This window comes from Malaya genurostris, chromosome 2 (genome assembly GCF_030247185.1).
Source record: "Malaya genurostris strain Urasoe2022 chromosome 2, Malgen_1.1, whole genome shotgun sequence".
Lineage (NCBI taxonomy): Eukaryota > Metazoa > Arthropoda > Insecta > Diptera > Culicidae > Malaya > Malaya genurostris.
This window is the reverse complement of record NC_080571.1, coordinates 102,926,933-102,941,667: the sequence shown is the minus strand read 5'-3', so window position 1 is coordinate 102,941,667 and position 14,735 is coordinate 102,926,933. Positions and strand designations below refer to the sequence as shown.

At 36.7% G+C, this 14,735-nt stretch overlaps 1 protein-coding gene across 5 annotated transcripts in view; it reads right to left on the bottom strand.

Moving 5' to 3' along the window:
- The window catches only part of LOC131427908 (maternal protein pumilio), a 325,778-nt gene that overhangs the window by 308,206 nt on the left and 2,837 nt on the right, over positions 1 to 14,735 (bottom strand). The gene's annotated exons all lie outside the window — the stretch shown is intronic.

Here is a 14,735-nt window from a genome sequence, read left to right as displayed (position 1 = left end):
CGATTGAACATTCCAAGAGATAAGTTCCGAACGAAATAAGTTCCACTTTAGAGTTTACGGTTATTTACGGTACTACCAGAACCGGTATTCAGGAACCAGCACCGAAAACGACTCGTATGGCCATGAATTAATATGACGAATAAATTGCAGTAGTTTTAAAGCTTTTTTGGATTGTCTTCTATATCGGTATGAGTTTTAAAAACTCATCACCCTGTAATTCCAGAATCGGATAAAATTTATAATTTTGTATGGGGCCATAAATTCATTAATTTGAATTTTTGTTTTTGTTATTCGATTTGGCCTTTTTCGATAAAATGATTGAACTTTGAGAAACAATTCGATACTGGAACGGAATTCTAAAATCGGTGTAGCCGATAAATTCACCTGAGTAGCTGTATGGTTTACATTTGTTTCAAAATATCCCTATATCCCCTAAACCGGAAGTCGGATCTGACTAAAAAAGTAAGATGTTTTATAGAATTTTAAGACCTCTCATTTGAATCATAGATGATTTTTAGATTTCATTTAAATCTCAGATCGGTTCTGCCATCTAAAAAGTTTAACTCTAGAAGGTCTTAGCTTCAAATTCATGGATGTCGATTAAAGTTGTTCGTCCTTGAATCAAATGCCATAGATTATTGATTCTAAAGTATTTTCATTGATTCAAACAATTGTACTAGTTGATTTTGTGATATTTAACAAAACTTTTGCTAAGATATCATTCAAACGGAGAACGTCGTTCGAGCAAGTAATAACTTTAGAATCAGTTAACGAATTTAAACTACCTTCAACCGTTCGAATTGTGCGATACTATAGTGAGTGTTGTTATAGGTAGGTTATGAATTATGTATGTATATAAGGAACTTACATTTGTATTCATTCCAGATAACGGTTTCACAATAGAGCTTTTGAAAATTATTGAAAGAAATTGAATCAGCACTAAAATTGTTGAAAGAAAGGAAGCAGAGGAGTCAATATCGCAACCGTACTTAGCTGAGCGTACAAAATGCTTTCAATAATACATTAAAATTTAATTTACAATAATTAGTCAAAAAATAACAATTTATTGAATTAAAAAAAATCTACACACAGTCGCACGAAAGCCTGATTTTAGAAACAAAACTAATTTGCTTAGAACCAAATAACAATTGTATTTGATTCCAAGTGAAATGAAACTCAGGTGGAAATGAAATATATTTGAGTTCAAATTACAATATATTTGAATTTAATGCTCATTTTATTTATTTCTGTGCGCGTAGAAATAAAAACTTTTTGCTTTGAAGTTAATATCAAATGTATTTGAATCAAAGGGAAATGAAAATAAGCACTGATTCAAAATAGAATATCTTTGAATTCAAAGTGTAAAATATATTAAATTTATGAAATTGCATCTGCCGTTCAAGAAAAGTATCAATGAATAAATCTATTGTTTGTTTATTTTAATGCTTTAATATTATTTCTACTACGATGTCAATATTTTATTTATCCTTCAATCTTTTGAAAGAACATTGAGTAAGGTATATGTACATTTCAAAACATCACGGCAATCGCAAAACTGTCTTCAAAACCCTGCAAACAATAAATGTGCATATTTTACTTGACACCGAAAGTCCGTTTATTGTCTGACATATCGAAGAAAACCCTCGTATCACAGTCTACTGATTACATACTAGAACGCAAATCAGGTAATAGGTAATACACTAGCCCTTGAAGTAAAAACCTTGATTGTGGGACACATTTTGTGAACCTCTCATTTCAACAGTATTTCCATCACGCCGATCTTCTCGTTCCCAAGTGGCGCCCCGCCACTCACAATAGCGTGTTCCGATGAGTGCCCCACAGCAGTTACAAACACAAGTCTAGCGCGATGTCAACAACTCGTGGCACTCAACATGCTCTGTCACAAACACACAGCTTCGGTGGAAAATCAGAACAACAACCATGAATGAGGAGGAGCCCTGTTTGTGCTAGAGGCACTGTCTAGAAGTAAAACGTCAGACACTCACGAAGCAGGGCAACAAAAAATAAAAGAAACGAAAAGCCAGCAAACGACCGATGAAACGATTCGATGTGCTTCTGTTTCTCACCGACATGTCCAAAGATCGACTGGCCTTCCTTTGTCATGGACGAATCTTTACCGAGTCAAGGTTCATAAGAATACTGTATATCATATGGTCGAAAAAATAAGTATTAAATCGAAACAATCAGAATACGGTCTTTGTTTCCCAGTCGGTTCGGGTGATTAAGACATTTTTATAACAATATATTGCAGTAGGGTGAAACAACTGTTATATGAGAAATTATTCACCAAGAAAATAACTTTTTAATGGACTTCATTAGAGCAATGATTTTTTTTTCTGAAAATGATCAATTGCTGTATTGATGCGATTCAAAAAATGGAAAATAAGTTGGGTGAAATAAATCGACCATTACATGCTTCGATCAAAATGATTTATTTTTCGCTCTGTATCAAATCTATACTTTTTCCTGTCGAATCAACAATAACAAAATGACTAAAATACTCATATTTTCATTCCTGTCCCTGCAGTAAATGCCTCCTGTTCTGGCACGACTGTTGCAACATGCGTTCCATGACCTGTGTCTATGCGTCTGGCTGTCATAAGCCCCGTCCGTGCCCCGTTGAACTAACCGACAGGCAGAGACAGGCACAATCGTTGCACTCACAACATAGAATTGCCAGGCTAGGCAAGTGAAGTGAACGTCAAGCAGACATTGTGAGAAAGTAAAAACTTCTAAACCATCGTCACGTCACATCACACCATTCTCATTACCCCTCAACCAATCAGATTCTCAGCAACAGAAGCACCACGGTCGACTCGTCTTGCTGCGGCTGCTGCTGCTGCCAAATTTGGGATCCCGGGAGTTGCGTATTTCGACTCTCAACAGATGTGATGCGGATACACGTAACACACGAACACCATTCCAATGGACTTGTGCTAGCTCACTACTACTACCACTGCAGAGGCAGAACTGCTGCAATACGTGCCACTTCTAGGTTGAATTTAGGGAGCTTTTCCGGCAATGACAGTATGTCAAAAAAAAAAAGATTTCTGGATACAGGGCAGGCTGCTGAACAAATATCCCATTAAAGGGTCACATAAATAGTGTGGACTTTGCGTCTGCTTAGCGGTTCAAATTGAACTGTTAGGCGGAGGCGGAGAACTGCTTTAAGCACTGATGAGCCGAAGGCGAAACGCGAAGAAATCGAAACTAAACATGTACTTTACGTACAAACCAAAAAACCCCTAAATGTTTAAAATTCTGCGGCGGCCAGTAGTCAGTCGTCACTCGTTTTCGTCCGAGACGTCAGATAGGATATGGCACCTAGTGTTATATCCTTAAAGGGTCACATAAATAGTGTGGACGGTTCAATTTGAACTGCTTTAAGCACTGATGAGCCGAAGGCGAAACGCGAAGAAATCGAAATATCCCATATCCAAAAAAGAACATTATAATAGGCCCGCTAATTGAGGACTGAAGTAATTTTCGGACATCTCGATGTATAAATAGGAAATATTCATTGTTACATATTGTGCATATAGGAAAAGCATAATGCCTTTTTGCTAGTCATCTTGAGGATTTGGTTACACGCAACGTTTTTGCCTTTCTCATATAGAAAGGTTATGCAATCACTTGAAAAACCGACTAGTGAAAATTGGCCCGGAGGGCCAAGTGTCATATACCATTCGACTCAGTTCATCGAGCTGAGCAATGTCTGTGTGTGTGTGTGTGTGTGTATGTATGTGTGTGTGTGTGTGTATGTGTCAAATAATCTCACTAGGTTTTCTCGGAGATGGCTGAACCGATTTGGACAAACTAGGATTCAAATGAAAGGTCTCGTGGTCCCATACGGAATTCCTGAATTTTATCCGGATCCGACTTCCGGTTCCGGAATTATAGGGTAAAGTGTGTTCAATATTGTACACCGTCACTTAAACCGGCGAAGCAAAAAACGTGAAAATTTTTCTAAACTGGTCTCAGAACTACACAAATCGATAGTCATTATCAGTAGGCAACTAAACAAACCGATTCCGGCTATCCTGGTTCCTGGTATCCGGTTCCGGAAGTACCAGAAATAGTGGTCATATATACCAAATTGGATCTCACTCACTTTTCTCAGCGATGGTTTGACCGATTTCCACAAACTTAGATTCAAATGAAAGGTCTTCCGGTCCCATACGGAATTCCTGAATTTCATCCGGATCCGACTTCCGGTTCCGGAATTATAGGGTAAAGTGTGTTCAATATTGTACACCGTCACTTAAACCGGCGAAGCAAAAAACGTGAAAATTTTTCTAAACTGGTCTCAGAACTACACAAATCGATAGTCATTATCAGTAGGCAACTAAACAAACCGATTCTGGCTATCCTGGTTCCCGGTATCCGGTTCCGGAAGTACCAGAAATAGTGGTCATATATACCAAATTGGATCTCACTCACTTTTCTCAGCGATTTTTTGACCGATTTCCACAAACTTAGATTCAAATGAAAGGTCTTCCGGTCCCATATGGAATTCCTGAATTTCATCCGGATCCGACTTCCGGTTCCTGAATTATAGGGTAAAGTGTGTTCAATATTGTACACCGTCACTTAAACCGGCGAAGCAAAAAACGTGAAAATTTTTCTAAACTGGTCTCAAAACTACACAAATCGATAGTCATTATCAGTAAGCAACTAAACAAACCGATTCCGGTTATCCTGGTTCCCGGTATCCGGTTCCGGAAGTACTAGAAATAGTGGTCATATATACCAAATTGGATCTCACTCACTTTTTTCAGCGATGGTTTGACCGATTTCCACAAACTTAGATTCAAATGAAAGGTCTTCCGGTCCCATACGGAATTCCTGAATTTCATCCAGATCCGACTTCCGGTTCCGGAATTATAGGGTAAAGTGTGTTCAATATTGTACACCGTCACTTAAACCGGCGAAGCAAAAAACGTGAAAATTTTTCTAAACTGGTCTCAGAACTACACAAATCGATAGTCATTATCAGTAGGCAACTAAACAAACCGATTCCGGCTATCCTGGTTCCCGGTATCCGGTTCCGGAAGTACCAGAAATAGTGGTCATATATACCAAATTGGATCTCACTCACTTTTCTCAGCGATTTTTTGACCGATTTCCACAAACTTAGATTCAAATGAAAGGTCTTCCGGTCCCATATGGAATTCCTGAATTTCATCCGGATCCGACTTCCGGTTCCTGAATTATAGGGTAAAGTGTGTTCTATATTGTACACCGTCACTTAAACCGGCGAAGCAAAAAACGTGAAAATTTTTCTAAACTGGTCTCAAAACTACACAAATCGATAGTCATTATCAGTAGGCAACTAAACAAACCGATTCCGGCTATCCTGGTTCCCGGTATCCGGTTCCGGAAGTACCAGAAATAGTGGTCATATATACCAAAATGGATCTCACTCACTTTTCTCAGCGCTGGTTTGACCGATTTCCACAAACTTAGAAAGGTCTTCCGGTCCCATACGGAATTCCTGAATTTCATCCGGATCCGACTTCCGGTTCCGGAATTATAGGGTGCGTACTAGAAGAGTTTGTGTGTCATGTTAGTTGGTGGCCGTACGAACCGACTTCGATTATACCGGTTCTCGGGTTCCGGTGCCGGAAGTGCATATAATAGTGAACCCATTTCGTTCTCTTAAGGATGGCTTACGCAATCAAAGCATTGTTTTATTCTGTATGTTATGCATAAACAATCACTTGGTTTCTTTCAAAAATCGAAGAGAAAATTTTTGAATAGAATACCACAATATTATACGTACATGAGAAAGGCATCATTACACCACTAGGTGGATTAAAACAGGTTTTTTTTGTATACATATGATTAAAACAAAAAAAATCAATAAGGAAAATAAATTAATAAGGAACAAAACATCCCTAAAAAGGACGCTTGCCACTCTGGAAAACCAACAACAATCTATGCCGGCAATTTCAAAGCATTTTGTACAAAGCTTTATTCGTTCCTTCCAGAAGTGAAAGTGGGAATCTCAGTTCGGTGGCACAGCGAACCTAACACAATATCGTCACTGCCAGGGCTGCGACCATGGTACAACAAATTGTCATATGGAATTGTCATACGTTGCAGTGGGGAAAAACGATCGATTTATGATAGTTATAAGATCCGCAAAATTCACTATCGTGCCCGTTTTGCTCCAATTTCTCTTTTTTCTGACTTTACTTCGAAAACTAACTGTGAAACTCAGGAAAAAATTTAATTCGACCAATCGGAAGGTATTCCTGATATGCTCATAAGTTATATAAATGGATTGTTTTTAATGAGATTGACCACAAATAACTATATTCTGTTTTACCCCCAGTCATCTTCTTCAATGAATTTACAGAAAAAAAGTTCTACTGATCGGTGCTTGGACCAATATTGGTTAAACAAGACAGTTCTATGTTTCGCATATAACCTCAAATAATAATTAACAGATAGTCTCCATGATCGCATGCGTCGTGCTACATCGTTTTACCACAATTTTCGCAAAAATATGATTTTATGTTGAATTCAGATTTACAATCCCGAAGCAGATCCAATATTTCCTACCAATATTGGTTCATATCACGTTCAAAACATCTGTAATCCAATCAAACACAATGGGAATGACAGTACTAGCCTGTTTAACCCGTTTTACCCCAATTTATTTCATAAGTCGTTTTTCTGGTTAAACGTTCTTCTGCATACCGTAAGCAGGCTGATTGCGGTTGATGAAAATCGATTGATATTACGAAGAAAGCCCTAATAATAAGATAACAGATGGATTCAATGGCCGCATGAATCTCATTATACCGTTTTACCCCAATTTATCCTTTAACTGAGTTTTAAGATTTTGCTCCACATTTGGAAGATAGTTCGTAATATATATATCGATTTTCATCAACCGCAATCATCCTGCTTTCGGTATGCGAAAGAAAGTTTAACCAGAAATACGACTTATGAAATAAATTGGGGTAAAACGGTATAACAAGATTCGTGCGGTCATTGAATTCATTTGTAATCCTATTTTTAGAGCTTTCTTCGTAATATCAATCGATTTTCATCAACCGCAATCATCCTGCTTTCGGTATGCGAAAGAAAGTTTAACCAGAAATACGACTTATGATATAAATTGGGGTAAAACAGGTATAACAGGCTAGTACTTTCATTCACATTGTGTTTAATTGGATAACAGATGTTTTGCACGTAATATGAACCAATATTAATAGATCGTGTTGGATCTGCTTTTGGATTGTAGATCATATTTCAACTGAGTATTATAACTAGAAAAAAATGGGGTAAAACGTTACAATGAGTTTTCTGCTGTCAATAAAACTATATGAAATCGATTTGTTAGACTTTTTTACATCGGAAACACTATTCGCTCTTCTGCAAGTTCTTCGGTTCCATGTTATATAGTTAAGCTTGAATACAATGCAGTATAAAAATTGAACTTGGGGTAAAATGAACATGATAGCGTTTCGTGCGGTCCTTCTAAATACATGGAATCGATTTTACTGACCATTTTACACCAAAAAAAGTGCTTTGTGGTCAGCTGTATCATGCCTCCAAAAAAATCGTCGCGTTTTTGGTTCATTTTTTCCCACTATGCGTTGTTTAAATTTTAGTAATTCGCTTGCAAGCACATCTGTTCAATGAACGATGCCCACAGATGAATTGTCATGCTCTGATTGTGATGAAAACCATAAAACTAATTACTAACAAATGTCCTATCAGACCATTTTTTTTAATTCTCATGTGATAAAACTCAATTCAAAATCATTAGATGTACATATACCCAAGACTTAGCAAAACCGTTCGGCTGCCACGACTTGCTTTTCTTAAACACTTTTTTTTATGTAGACACATTAAAGTCAATAGTTAGTCAATAAACAACAGGTACATCCGTCATGTCATCCCAGCATGTTTACGATGTCAATGCGTTGATGAGCAAATAAATCAAATGATAGCTGTAAAAACGCAGAAGATATCGATCTATCCTTTTCCTAATATGATTCTAAATGCTAGGCATCTCTCGTGGAGTAATCAGAAAGTATGAGTCCTTCATGATTTTTTATTCCCTATAGCCCAACTAATTTATTTTCTATGAAAAATTCTTCTACATTGGATGTGATTCTAGAAGATCAATGTAACATTCGCAGTGAACTGACTTTGATTCAGATCATCTACCAATAACATTCTGGATTTCAATCCAACATAAGCATCCAGATTATCCTTATTTTTCAAAATGAGCTTTCATTGCCCTGTTATTGATAACTAAGAAAGCTCTGATAATTCCTGATTGATTTAAAACTACTGTTAAACCCTTAAAAATCGTTGGACAAGACATGGGGTGTTGGCCCAATTTCCAATGGAATGTTCAACATAGAAACTGTATGGGACAATAAGTTTTTTTTTTCAGGTAATGAAAGAACCGACCTTTTAGCCAAACGTGGTGCTACTGAGGGTGAAATTTACGAGAGACCAATTGCTTTCAACGAATTCTATAGCGCGTCTCGCCAAAGAACACTTGCCAGCTGGCAAACTTCTTGGGATAGAGATGATCTGGGTCGGGGAATGCACCTAAATATCGACAAAGGCATGCTTCAGGGGGATGTGAGTAGGATGTGAGTTTGATTTCCAGACTCATGTCCAATGACTACACCTTAGATGCACATCTCCTTCAAATTGGACTTTCCGAGACTAATCATTGTGCTTGTGGCGAAGGTTATCGCGAAATTGATCATGTCGTTTGGACATGCGTGGAGTACCGTGATGTCAGATCTCAACTAATAAATTCTTTGCGTACCCAAGGTAGACCTTCCAATGTCCCAGTTCGAGACATTCTTACTTGTCGTGACCTTTCTTACATGAAACTTCTTTATCATTTCATAAACACAATTGAAGTTTCAATTTAATAATTGACCCTTTTGAGACTTAGTTCTGACTCCCACTGCGTCCATTAGTTCACATAATAACTAAATTTGAATAAAAATGATGTGCGGATACAGACAAACTCGAAATAGTTTATGAAATTGTCAACAAAATGTATAAAAATTTCAACTTGTTTTATAATTTATAGCAGTTAATCGTTTGGTTCAAATAATATGATATTTAAAAAATAAGAGGATAAGTTTTAATAAAATCAAATCGTTGTGACTATATTAGTATTATATTAGGATAAGATTTCTATTTGGGTATTGTCTGCTACTTTTCATTTGTTGAAAAAAATTCTTGATGCTAACAACTGTTACTCATGTTTGAGCTAGTAATATTTTTCCCGGTTTTTCACAAAAATTTCCAACTTCTTCCCGGCCACTTGCCACCCTGTATGCCCCACAACAAGGGACATTACGCCCCACAACAATGATGCAATATGCCCCTTGAAATGTCGATATAGAAGAAAAGTAGATAAAGAAGATATTCTTTGCATCAAAAATCAATTACATAATCAATTAATTACAATTGGAAACTAACATTTTTAATCCTCTCAACACTACATTTTGTTTAAATAACCGTTATAAATCTTTTAAACAATATTTTAACTCGAAGCATTCTGTTGAATCGAAGGTGGGGCATAATGGACGTAGAGTAACTGTTGTTAGAAAATTCGTATATCGAAGAAATGGCTTTGTTTCTCTGGATTTTTATACTGCTAATAGAGACATTAGCACTGCTAAAGGTTAATTACTAAGTAGCAACCGACCATTAGGTGTTTGACACGGTTTTAAATATTTGTTTAGTCGAAGCAAAACCTTACATCGAAAGGTAGCTACCGAATGATATTTTCAGTTTTTTCATATTTTCCAGCAAACGACAACTGACAAACTTGCATAGCAGAAAAATCTTACCAAAAGGATAGTTTTTTTTTTTTTCATAAATACGTTTATTTCTTAAGGCAGTTTACATAAGTTTTTCTTCGCCGTAGCATCACTTTTACATAATATTCTTATCCTAATTTAATTCTAACATAGTCACAACGTTTTGAATTTATTAAATCATATTCTCATATTACTTAAATATCGTCTTAGGTAACTCGTCATTAATTATGAAATCTACTCGGAAATATTATTTGAACCAAACGATTAACTTCTATAAATTATAAAATAAGCTGTTATTTTCAGACATTTTGTTGATAATTTCATAAACTGTTTCGATTTTGTTTGTATCATTACATAATTTTTATTCTAATTTAGCTATTGGTTGAACTCATGGACGCAGCTGGGATCAGAACTAAGTCTTAAAAGGGGCCTTTATTAAATTGAAACTCCAATTTTCTTTATGAAATGATAAATAAGTTTCATGTATGAAAGGTCACGACAAGCAAGAATGTCTCGAACTGGGATATTGGATAGTTTACCTTGGGTACGCAAAGAATTTATTAGTTGAGATCTGACATCACGATACTCCACGCATGTCCAAACGACATGATCAATATCCCGATAACCTTCGCCACAAGCACAATGATTAGTCTCGGAGAGCCCAATTCGAAGGAGATGTGCATCTAACGTGTAGTGATTGGACATGAGTCTGGACATCACACGAATGAAATCCCTACTCACATCCAGTCCCCTGAACCATGCCTTTGTCGATATTTTCGGAATAATTGAGTGCATCCACCGACCCAGATCATCTCTATCCCAAGATGCTTGCCAGCTGGCAAGTGTTCTTTGGCGAGACGAACTATAGAATTCGTTGAAAGCAATCGGTCGCTCATAAATTTCACCCTCAATAGCACCACGTTTGGCTAAATTATCGGCTCTTTCATTGCCTGGAATGGAGCAATGAGCCGGGACCCAGACTATAGTGATTAGATAATTATTATTCAATATGTCGTTCAGACACTGTTTTATTTTACCCAAGAAAAACGGTTCATTTTTGCCAGTAGCGATTGAGCGAATGGCTTCAATTGCACTCAGACTATCTGTGAAGAGGAAATAATGGTTTGGAGATAATGTGACGATTACACTCAAACTATAATGAACTGCTGAACCAAAAGGATAGTGTTAGTGATAAAACTTTTGTTTAGAAATATCTAATATAATTTTCACTGTGAAAACCGACTTTGTCATATACCATTCGACCTAGTTCGTCGAGTACGCAAAATGTCTGCAAGTGTGTATGTGTATGTAGGTATGTATGTATGTGTGTGTATTTATGTGTGTATGTATGTATGTAACATTTTTTGCACTTACTTTTCTCGGACATGATTACCGATTTTCATGAATTTTTTAGCCCATACAAAGTTCGTGAATTTTATTCGAATTCGACTTTCGGTTCCCAAATTACATAGTGATATGTGCAACAAAATGAGAATAAGTGCACTAGCTTAACCGATTCTAACGAACTGAGATTCAAATTAAAGGTAGAATTGTCCTATACAAAATTCCTGATTTTTATTTCAATCCCATACAAAGTTCCTGAATTTTATTCGAATCCGATCTTCGGTTCCGAAATTACATGGTGATATTTCGGCTCGACTTTCGGAATTACAGGGTGATTAGTGTAAAAATTCCAATTTCCAATTACTTCCTCACTTTTCTCAGCGATGGCGCGACCGATTTCAACCGAAATAAGGTTCAAATGAAAGGTTTCACGGTTCCATACAAAACTTCCAAATTTCATCCGGATCCGACTTCCGGTTCCGGAGATATAGGGTAAAGTGTGTTAAAAATTTGATACCGTCACTTAAAGCGGCGAAGTAAAGAACATAAAATAATTTCTTAACTTGCCCTAAAACTATTCCATTCGCTAGTCATTGTCAGTAGACGGCTAAATAAATTAATTTCGGCCTTGTAGTCATTTCTCAATAACAATCCCTCCGCAAGGTGTTTCAGCCCTCAATTAGTCCGTTTTTTTGCATGTTTCACATTCTGGATAGCTTAATTGGCAAAACGATTTAGGAGAATAAGAACTATTTTGGGGTTCGAGTACCGTCCCTGCGGTAGCTTTTTCGCGGTTTTCATCACACAGTTGTATTCGCATATCATGTAAAACTTACTCAATACGGCTCTACGTCTTAACAAGACTAAACAAATCGTTCAAAGCAAGTTCATAAACTCAATTATTTTTTATTTCCTTTTTGGGGATTTTTGAAATTCGTCAAAAACTGATCATCAAAGTTTCGCTTGATTGTTGTGACGCGCTCTGAACAAGAATTATTATTGAAAAAATTTGTGTGTGTTGTTGTTGTGTTCTCATTCACATTCGCTACTTGTTGTTACTGTTCTTGTACTGCCACAGATCGAAATTCGATGCATTGAAGATTTAAAATTCTGTATTAAATTTTAGTGTGAAAAATACAGTACATTTCAGTGTAAAAATACAGTACAAATTAAAATACAGTAGATTTGAGGGTAGAAAACAGTACACAGTATTTGAGTCGAAAATACAGTACAATACTGTAAAATACAGTACGGATACGAGCGTTAACTATGTGTCATGCTGAAGCAACTCATTTCATCGGCGTAAATCATAATACTACTATAGCTATATCATTCAAATGGGTATGAAATACTGTACTGCTCGATATGATGAAGAGTTGAAGTAAATTTGACTAGTTCTTCAACGCTCCGAAATTCTCGATGACGATGCTGACATCATACACCACAACTGAGCGAAAGAGACGTTTTCGTGTAATTTACGACAGGGGTTCAAGATCTGAAGACTGATTAATCATTTTATGGAACGACAGTCAATACTCCCGTGAAATGTTGAATGAATGATTTTAGTTAACTTTCAAACTTTAAATTAACTCTTATAATCGTTTTCTTACAGACAACCTGTTCCCTTTTTTAAAATTTTTCTCAAAAAAACAAATGACAGTTCTTTTTAAACTCTCATGAGAAACCGTGTTAATTGCGAAAACCGTGTTAATTCCGGAATCCGTGTAAAAAAAGCCGTGTATAAAAAAACCGTTCGAAAAAAAACCGTGTAAAAAGAGACCTTAGTGTATAGGTGACGCAACCAACAAAACACGTAATTTTTTTACCGATCAATTTTCAACTGATTTTAACAAACTTAGGCTCGTTTAGAAGCTTAAACTAATTCATCGATCAGGTTTGAAGACTGAATGGGTGTCACTTCTGTTTCCAGGAATGCGCTATTTCTCGTTTGGAAGCTACTATTGGTTCATTAAACAGGTTTGAAGTTCAAATGGCTGTCACGGTTCCGGTGATGTAATGATATAAATGGCGTAAACGTCAAAACCCATTTCCGAACGGTTTTCTCGCACATGGTCGAACAGATATCAACCATTTTAGGCTCGTTCGAGACTAAAATTGGGTCTGATTTCAAAGATCATATGGCTGACAATTCAAGTTTCAAAGATATAATCGTACAAGTGACGCAATCGACAAATTAACTAATTAACTAATTATTCCAGTTTCTTTGATCTCGCTCAAACATAACACATGGGCTGAAAAGTTCCAGGCCTAACACATAGCTGGCGCTAGTTTTAGTTTCTTTAAAGGATAGCTGTTGTATGTATTCTATTAATTAGTTCAATCATTAGTAACAATTTCGTGTTTTAATTTTACACTGCTTCTTGATAGGAAAAAATACCGTTCAAGCAAAACAATGGCTTGAAAAGTGTTATGGAGACTCCGCTCCACAAGAAACAACAACAAAACGTTAGTTTGCTGACTTCAAACGTGGTGGTAGAGATACCGATGATGCCTAACGCAGTGGACGTCCAAATGAGGCGGTAACATGAACAAACGAATGATCAAAAAGTGAAGTTACGTGAATTAGCTGACATCGTAAAGAAATCAAAAGAACGTGTTGGCTTTATATTGCTTGAGTATTTGACCATGAGAAAGCTCTGTTTAAAGTGGATTCCGCGTTTGCTCACTGTTGACCAAAAATGAGAACGTGTTGATGACATTTTTCTGAGCAGTGTTTGGTCATGTTTAAACGTAACAAACCGAAATTTTTTCGTCGATATGTGACAATGGATGAAGCATGGATTCATCACTTCACTCCGGAATCAAAACGATCGTCATCTGAGTGGACAGCAACTGGTCCTCGTCCAAAGCGCCCGAAGCAACTCAACCTCGTCCGAAAGCATAACAATCGTCTGGAAAGGTTATGGCCTCGGTATTTTGAAATGTACGTGGTGTAATATTTACCGACTATCTTGAGAAAGGCTGCAATTGCAAAGAAAATTGTCAAAAAAAATTTGGTTTCATCAAGACAACGCAACGCGTCACAAGTCAATCAAAACAATGGCAAAACAACATGAATTGAACTTCGAATTGATCTCACAGCCACCATATTCACCAGATTTGGCTCCCAGCGACTTCTGGCTGTTCGCAGACTTGAATATGCTCGCCGGTAAGAAATTTCGCCCGAATGAATGGCCTATTTTGAGGCATCGATATTGATAAATCGTTCTACAAAAGTTGTATTAAAACATCAGAGCGGCGCTGTAATGATTGCGTTGCTCTTGATAGAGATTATATTGATGAAAAAAGTCAATTTCGAACCAAAAAAATCGTGTTCTCTTTGTTAGGCCCGGAACTTTTCAGCCCATGTGCTATTAAGAATTATCATGAATGTCAACAGTTTCCAAATACTTTCTTACAGTAATGTAATTAAGATGCAAGAGATTCAGATAACCAAATCTTGCAGTGCTACACGTATACGGTTCCTTGGGAAACACGAAAAAACTGAATTCGCTTACGAAAATAGAAATGTGCATTGTGACGAACATTAAG